Here is a 9,513-nt window from a genome sequence, read left to right as displayed (position 1 = left end):
TGTAGAATACACATATACCAAATTATGGTACTAATAAAGCAAATCCATACAACATACTTCAGTACTTTTTAAAGCTCACATTAAAAAATGGTGGGCAATGTTTTTGATTTGTGTCCTTGTAGATTTTGAAACAAATCATGCTCTATAACACAGGCCACATAGTATTTACAGATGAGTAAAGGCACTGACCAACTGTCCAAACACACAGAAAGCAGAGGAAATGATGTGAGTTTATTTGGAGATGCCTATCATCAAGCTCACATTACAGGCCATCGTAAAGCTGCAGAATACATTACAAACAGATTTGTTATAATTTAATAGTGTTGTTTCCCTCTTGGAACAAGAGAACATAAATGTGAGCAATAACATTTTAGGATATATAATACTTCAGTATGTGCTTTCTTTGGCATTTTGATGAATAAAAGAAAAGATGAGAACAAAATTTTTCATCCAGGCAAATGGATCTGGATTATTAGAATATAAAAGCTGATCATACAACCCCATTAAACACAGTAAAGGGAAGACATAATAGCAGGAATACTAATGCTATGAAAAGTCCTCACAGGACACTGAAAAGGGAGCTGAACACAATCAGGAGGCTCAATGGTTCTTTCACTGACTGGCTGTAATTCACATAATTTCCCTGGATCTCAGTCTCTTCATTTGTAAAATGAATAATTTAGACCGAAATAATCTCTAGGATCCTTTCTAGTCCTAGCATTCTGTTATTTAGATTTGAATTAAAACAGAGGTTCACTTGGGTGCCAAAATTTACCAATGAAAACAACTTTAAGTAATATCTAATACATTGTTTCTTGGGAACTGTAGAATTATTTTCGTTTACAAAAGAATTTGTGGTGTTACAGTGAAAGAAGAATTCCCTTTGGAGTCATAGACTTAGGTTTTTATCCCAATACTTTCACACACAAGCTGTGAATAGGCTACGTAAATCTGTTACATGTGAGGCTCAATATATTATTAGATGGTTGAAGTAACCTGGCCTATTTTACACAGATGAGATAAGCATTAAATAAAGCCTTTTGAAAGGACTTTACAACTTATAAAATGACACAACTATAAAAGACACTCACAGGCCTTTACAGGGACTCTCAGACCTTTAACACAAAAATTCTGTGAGGGCAGGGATGATGTCTATTAAGTTCATCATTTGATTCTCAGCATATAGCACAGTGTCTGGCTCAGAATAAGTGCTCAGTAACAATATTTATGATTGAATAAACAAATGGGTAGTTGACTTACTTTTGGATCACAGGGCCTTCCTATCATGTTTCAAATTGCTTTTATCAGGTTGCATATCCATTGTATTTAGTGCTAATCTTGATCATGTATTATAGACAGATCCCAATATTTGATATCCTAGTAAATAAAAACAGGAATCTGCAGGAATTCTTTCATGGCACATCTTCAATTAAGTCACTTAATATAAAACATATTAACAGATTTAGTGGATAAAATGTAGGCTTTGTGTCTCACAGTTCTGGTTAAATTCTTACATCTTAACCTCTCTTAAATACTCAGAGACAGAAATTTCCTTGAATGATTATAAGTTAGATTGTGTTTATAAATTAGTTACTACAGTGCCCAGTTCATAATAGGCATTCAATGAATATGTATTCCTTTTTCCTCCATGCTATAATTTCCTATACTCAATGAGGAAGAGACTGAGTTAAACAAATGAGAAAATAAAAAGTTTCATTGCTATATTTAAATAATAAATCTCTCCTTTATTAGTGGGTTATAAGAAATTGTAATAGAAATTGTAATATGAAACAATTTCAATGTTATAAGAAATTGTATAAGAAATTGTAATATGTTGACCACTAGAAAGATGATGGAGCAAGAGCAAAGAAAAATCCCTTTGGTTCCAGAAAATCTGCTGAAAAAGAGGAAGGCTTATCAAGCCCTCAAAGTCACCCAGGCAAAGCAGGCACTTTTGGCAAAGAAGGAGCCGAGGAAAGGAAAAGGGCTTAGGTTTAAGCGACTGGAATCATTCCTACATGATTCCTGGCGGCAGAAACGTGACAAGGTGTGTCTCAGATGACTAGAACTGAAACCTAATGCCTTGAAATTGCCAGATAAACATTCCTTGGCCTTTGTTGTACGCATCGAAAGGATTGATGGTGTGAGTTTACTGGTGCAAAGAACCATTGCAAGACTTTGCCTAAAGAAAATTTTTAGTGGTGTCTTTGTAAAAGTCACCCCCCAGAACCTAAAAATGCTGCGTATAGTGGAACCTTACGTGACTTGGGGATTTCCAAACCTGAAGTCTGTCCAAGAACTCATTTTGAAACGTGGACAAGCCAAGGTCAAGAATAAGACCATCCCTCTGTCAGACAACACAGCGATTGAGGAGCACCTGGGGAAGTTTGGCGTCATTTGCTTGGAAGACCTCATTCATGAAATTGCCTTCCCAGGGAAGCATTTCCAGGAGATCTCATGGTTCTTGCACCCTTTCCACCTCTCAGTGACCCATCATGCTACCAAAAATAGAGTGGGCTTCCTCAAGGAGATAGGCACACCTGGCTATCGGGGTGAAGGCATCAATCAGCTCATCCGTCAGCTGAACTAGACCCAAGTGTCAAACTGTGGTAAATTTTTATCAATGAAGTGGAAGCACGTGTTTAATTTTTGGAAATTTTTATCAAGTATCTTCAGAGAAGATTATTTCCCGCTTTATCTTCAAAAACTGGAAAGGTTGGGTCAAAGAAAAGACAGTAGCTGGCCAAGCGTGATGACTCACACCTATAATCCCAACACTTTGAGAGGCTGAGGCGGGTGGATCACCTGAGGTTGGGGGTTTGAGACCAGCCCGACCAACATGGAGAAATGCTGTCTCCACTAAAAATACAAAAATTAGCTGGGCATGGTGGCATATGCCTGTAATCCCAGCTACTTGGGAGGCTGAGGCAGGAGAACTGCCAAGCGGAGGTTGCGGTGAGCCGAGATCACGCCATTGCACTCCAGCCTGGGCAACAAGCGAAACTCCATCTCAAAGAAAAGAAGAGACAGTAGCTTATGTTCATGGCAAGCCCCTCTCATCACAGTCCAGTTCCAAGGAAAAATTCCAGTGTTTTCTACATTGGGTGCTGCATCGTCTGAAATCAGTACATTCTGTGGAGGAAGCAGTCCTGCTTTGTTGCATCTATCTTACGGTTTAATGTTGGTAAATGAGTCACTCTAGCATTTGTACAAGGCTCCCTAAGACTCCTGTAGCAGTTGACCAAGCCCAAGGACATAATTGAATCTGGAGAGTCCTAGGGCCTTGTTTTGAAAAAGACTTGAAATACACATAGGAAGAAAGGCATACAAATAAATGTCCACTTGTCTCTGCAAAAAAAAAAAAAAAAAAGGGAAAAGAAATTGTAATATGTTAACTAAAATAAAAATTTTGGTATACAGAGTGTAAGAAAAGGAATATATACATAACATCTAGAATATATGCCCTAACAGGTTGTATCAACTTGATTTTGAGATGTAGTTGTATGCAAAGGTAGATGAGAATGTTTTTATTTTGTTTTTTTTTCTCCTGGCTTTAATGGACTTTAGATTGATTTAAACATTAGAATAAGAGTGATTTTTTATGATATGGATAAAAACACAGGAATCCAAAATACCTGGTTTATGCTGTCCAGAATCTTTACCAGTGGGGCCTGTAAAGTGACAGTAAGTATTTTCAGCTTTGCAGGCCATATTATTATCTCTGTTTCAACTACCAAACCTTGTGGTTGTAGAATGAACATAGCCGTAGACAAAACGTATAATAATGGTCATGGCTGTGTTCCAATTAACCTTAATAGCATTCATAGTATTGCCATATTCGGCCCAGGGGTCATAGTTTGCCACTCATTAATTACTTCAATTGGATACAAGGATTTTCCATAATTAATAATGAATATCCTGTTACATGCCTAGCCCTATACCATATACCTTGTTTGATGGAACTGAGTAGAATATATATATCAGTCATATAGCTCCATCAATAGAATTATGAGCAAGTGACTCAAATTTTCCAGGATGTACTATTACCCTTTTCTAGAAATTCCTGTTTTGTTTCTTCATGTTTCCTCTTCCATCCAGTTAGATTCACCATACCATCCTCTATTTTATTAATTCATTTAATTAATATTTATTAAGTGTTTTCTCAGACTACTTATTTTAAACAAATTTTCAATGACTGGCAAAAATGTCCCGATTTTTGTATGGAGATAAATTTTAAAAATTAAGGTGAAAGTATTAATCCATATAGTGAAAAAAACAGGTACCAATGAATAGCTGAAATAGATTGTTATGGTAGACAAATTTTTTCTTAAATTCACTTCCACAGGGAGAAGATTTTTTTGATCTAAGGTTGGTACCAGGCTTAAAATTTTGTTATTTAGAGTACATTAAATTTAATAATTCAAACTTCATTTTTTTAATAGTGGAATTATGACAGTAACATGCACATACATATATTCTTTATATGTATATTTGTAGGTTAATTTCAATAAAACTAACAGTTTATGTGAGTTTTCAATCATTCACATTCCAGTGTGAATTAAATTTTCTCTTGCCTTCTCAACTGGGAGTAAACTAGAGTTCTCATAGATATGCAACAGTGGTTCATAAACTGTAACCAGCATCATGAAACATCACCTAGAAATGTATTAAGTCTATTGAATCAGAAACTCTGTAGTAAGGAAATCCAGAAATCTGAGTTTTATAAAGTCCTGCAGGTGATTCTAATGTTAAAGTTTGAGAACCACTCTCCAATAAGCTAATTGGGCAGGCTCTTTTTCTTTTCCCTCAACTCATTGTCTTTAGTAAACCAATTCCAAAAATTTTCTGACTAGGCCATTGTTTTCCATCCATTGATCCTTCTACTAACTGAAAGTTAATATATGTGAAACACATAGAAGAATGCCTGGACTATGTGTATCCAACTCTGTTATAATTTTTGTCTTATTTTTCACTTGTTCTTACATAACTCCTTATCTAGCTTTAACTCCATGGTTAACTTTGACAAACATTATTTTGCTACTTGTTCAACTCTCTTGGCACTTTCTTACTTCATTTTACTAGCTTGACAAAGCTATGAATACAATTCTTCAAGTGCTCTGAATAGGTATCTGCAGAGCTAAATGGAAGAAGAGACAGCCAGGTGACCGGTCTCACTCAAAATTCATGATCACTAAACTCAAGTGGGACATTATCTGAGCCCAATAATCAAACTACTATTTCCAAATCCCCCTCTCTCCCATTCCTCTGGCTAAATACTTCATAAAAGTTCATCTTTCAAATTTCTAACATCTCTTCCACTATTGCCAATCAAATCTGATAACTGTATTTCACTAAGATAATTCAAGCAATAAGAGAAATTTCCAGAAAATCCTACCTCATCTACTTATCCCATCTAGTGCAGTATTCAGTATGCTCTAAAAGCATTATGGATGGACTATCCATGATCCCACCTAGGGCCACCTCCCTATTGGTGTTAGATCCCATCCCTTCTGACCTACTAAAGACATTGCTTCAATAATTCTCCCATCTCCAACCTCTCCAGAAACAGTAAATTTTCCCTCTTTAGTGAATCATTCTCATCACTATACAAACAAACCATTATTTTTCCCATCTTAAAAAAAAAATAAACTGTATTCATCTCACCTTCCCTCTTTATTTCTTTTTGTTTTTCTTTCTCTTTACCTCAAACTTCTTAAAAGAGTTGTGTATACTGGTTCTCTTTCACGTAAATTGGATCCACTCTGATGAGACTTCCCCCCTGCTCCTAATACCCTACAAAAACTATACTTAACATTACCAATTACATGTACGTTGCTAGATCCAATCGTAATTTTTTGGGCATTTTCTTTTCTTTTTTCCTTTTCCTTTTTTTTTTTTTTTTTTTGAGACAGAGTCTCTCTCTGTTGCCCAGGCTGGAGTGCAATGCAGTGATCTCCACTCACTGAAACCTCTGCCTCCCGGGTTCAAGTGATTCTCCTACCTCAGCCTCCCAAATAGCTGGGATTACAGGCACGTGCCACCATGCCAGGCTAATTTTTTGTATTTTTAGCAGAGACGGGGTTTCACCATGTTGTTCAGGCTGGTCTCCAACTCCTGACCTCATGATCTGCCTGCCTCACCCTCCCAAAGTGCTGGGATTACAGGCGTGAACCACAGCGCCTGGCCATTTTCATACTTTGTTCTCCCTAAAGAACGTATTGCACTTGACTCAAATGACCCTCTATGGGCCTAGTTTACCTGTTACTTTCTGGCTTCCTCCTCTTTATCTCTTACAAGCTTCTTTTCATTTTCCTGAACTTTAAATTGCAGAGTGGCCTAAGACTCTGTTTTTGTACTGGTATTTATACTCATTATTGATATTATCAAGTAGATGACTCCCTTAGACTCCCGAGTCAAATATCCAAATGCTTACTGACATCTTCACTTGGATGACTAAAAGGCATCCTAAAATTAATATATTCAGGAGCTTTCACTTCTGGTCATAGTGAAGCATTAGGAACTAGATTTATCCACTTAATGATAAAATTAACAAACAATACAAAAATATATATAAGCAATGATTTTTAAATATTGACCTTCCTGTAGTAAAGGACAGAGATTTCTGAGAAAAGTGAAACCAATGAGTTGAGTATTATGGTTGCCCCAAGTTACTGTCCAGGGACTGTTCCAGGATTCAGCACATACAGGAGGAATCTAAGTGGAATCTAAATTTTCTTGTGTTGAAGAGACAGAAATCCAGGAGGGCTAAGGTAGACTGAGTTCACAGTGCAGAGTGCCAGACAGAAGACAACCACACATAGAGGGATTCTAGAGATTTGAAGAGGGTCTCCTCCAGTTTCCAACTGAGTATTGATCATTGTATTTGTGTATGCAAACTACTTCAGACCCAGGGGTGTGGGAGGCACCCAAAAGGAGCAAAAAGAACAATCTTTGGCATTTTCATAAGACCAGTAATGGTTTGTGTTCTCACAAGCCAGAGTAGAAAAACTTCATAATTCATCAAATATTGGATAAAGTACTCAGAATAGTGCTGACTTAATAGTGGAACAAAATGAGTCCTGAAGAAACATTGTCCCGAATCAGCCTCACAAAGCACAAAAGGAAGCATTACAAAGATCAAAACGTTTCTAAATAACATAATTGCACCCTAGAACAATGCTCAAGAATATTTATAGTAATGTCAAAAAATCCAGAACACAAAAAAATAAAAGTCCCTATGCCCGACATCCATTCATAAATTATCAGCATGAAGAAAGATGAAAAATCAATCAACAGAAATAAGTTTAAAAATAATTTAAATAATAGAATTAGTAGACAAAGGTTTAAAAACAGTTATCATAAGTTGCATTCCACATGTTTAAGAAAGAAAAGATTAAGCATATTAAAAAAGTGAGAGAAGAAATAAAGATACAAATTTGACTTCTAAAGAGGAAAACTACTTGTCTAAGTTAAAAAAAAAAACACAACGAATTAGAGTTTGAAGAGAAAAAATCAAACTTAAAGGCATAGCAATAGAAACTGCAAAACAATAATAAAACCTCGAGTGACAACCAAGGAAACCCCAAAGTATTAGTGAGCAGTAATATAACATCAGGTGGCCTAATATATGTATAAATGAAGTTTCCAAAGAAGGTTGTAACACTAAGAGAAAAAAATAGGAAATAAGGGAATAGTTTTTAAATTTAATAAGTAATCTAAACCTACAAAGTCAAGAGGCTCAACAAAACCCGAGCACAAAAAAGTGGGAAAAATGTATACCAAAGCACATCCTAATCAAATTGCTTAAAACAAATGATAAAGAAAAATACCTTAAAAGTAGCCAGAGGGGGGAAAACACATATTCAGAGAGGAATAGATAATGACAGCAGACTTCCCATTGGAAATAATAGAAGTGAAAAATCAAGAAAGTAGTATAGATAATTTACTAGGGGAAAAATTATCTAATTTTCAGTGAATATTAAGATTTCTGCTGGTAGCGGTGGCTCACGCCTGTAATCCCAACACTTTGGGAGGCCGAAGTGGGTAGATCCCAAGGTCACGAGTTCCAGACCAGCCTAGCCAACATAGTGAAACCCCGTCTCTACTAAAAAATACAACAATTAGCTGGGCGTGATGGCGTATGCCTATAATTCCAACTTCTTGGGAGGCTTAGGCAGGAGAATCACTTCAACCTGGGAGGCAGAGGTTGCAGTGAGCTAAGATTGCATGACTGCACTCCAGCTTGGGGTGACAGAACAAGACTCTGTCTCAAAAAAAAAAGGTTCCTTTACAAAACCCTCTTTAGTCAACCTTCTTCTACAGACAGGACTTAAGTATTAATATTCATTTATATAATGAATCAAGCTTAGTACATCTCTGTCCACTATAGCATATACATTTCTAATATTCTTTTTTCTTTCATGGACCTTTTCATCAAGTCTGTGTACTTCTTAAAGATGGAATCTATTTATCAATCATCTTGACCAGTACTTGGTATAAACTAGAATTTACTAAATCATAAAAAGGAGCAGAAGGTAAATTACTTTCATGTTGTAATTATAAAGAAAATAGTTCACATTTATTGAATATTTACTATTTGTATATGAAATACTTTGCACATTTTTACACAAAATATCTAATTTAATAATGCTACCAAAGCTATAATGAAGTCTTATGGTTTGGCTTTGTGTCCCCACCAAAATCTCATCTCAAGTTGTAATCCCCAGAATCCCCATACTTTGAGAGAGGAACCAGGTGGGAGATGATTGTATCATGGGGGCAGCTTCTCCCCATGCTGTTCTCCTGATAGTGAGTTCTCATGAGATCTTAAGGTTTTATAAATCAGTTGTCCCTGCTCTTGCTTGCTCTCTCTTGCCTACTGCCATATAAGATGTGCTTCTTCCCCTTCTGCCATGATTGTTTCCTGAGGTCTCCTCAGCCATGTGGAACTGTGAGTCAATTTAACCTCCTTTGTTTATAAATTACCTAGTCTAGGGTAGGGGTAGTATCTTCACAGCAGTGTGATAATGTTAAAAGTACTTACATACTTTTAACATTCATCTGTTTTTAGTGTGCCTTTATTATTATTAAAGAAACAAAGCTTTGAGATGTAGCAAAGTGGATATTCACAGCCAAATGTTTTCTATAACAAAGCATCCCTTTCAGAATTTGGGTCCTAAAACCTAAATTCGAGGGTATTATCTGCCCCTTAATAGTTCTGTGATTTTTTAGGAAGCTATTTATCTTTCAGCTGTAGTTTCTTCACTTACAAAAATAGGATAATAATATATTACAAAGTTTCTTCTAATGATTAAATAAGATCACAAGTTTTAGAGTGCCTAGTATATGACAAGTAGCTAACAAATATCATTTACGTATTACATCATAGTTACAGAAAGCTCTAACGTGGGACGGCCCTCAGCAGGCCATCAAAGGAAAGGAACTTGTGTAAATACAAGTGCAAAATGGATGGGCAAAACACAACCCTCTCTGTGGTGTCAGTGCTGAACTTAC

General features: G+C 36.2%; 1 pseudogene; it reads left to right on the top strand.

Annotated features, from left to right (window-relative positions):
• Positions 1 to 816: 816 nt before the first annotated feature.
• Positions 817 to 2,837, top strand: LOC110741800 (annotated as a pseudogene).
• The last annotated feature ends 6,676 nt before the right edge of the window (positions 2,838 to 9,513 follow it).

The sequence above is a fragment of the Papio anubis genome, chromosome 19 (genome assembly GCF_008728515.1).
Source record: "Papio anubis isolate 15944 chromosome 19, Panubis1.0, whole genome shotgun sequence".
NCBI lineage: Eukaryota > Metazoa > Chordata > Mammalia > Primates > Cercopithecidae > Papio > Papio anubis.
The sequence above is the reverse complement of the archived record's forward strand: the minus strand, read 5'-3'. Positions and strand labels throughout refer to the sequence as shown.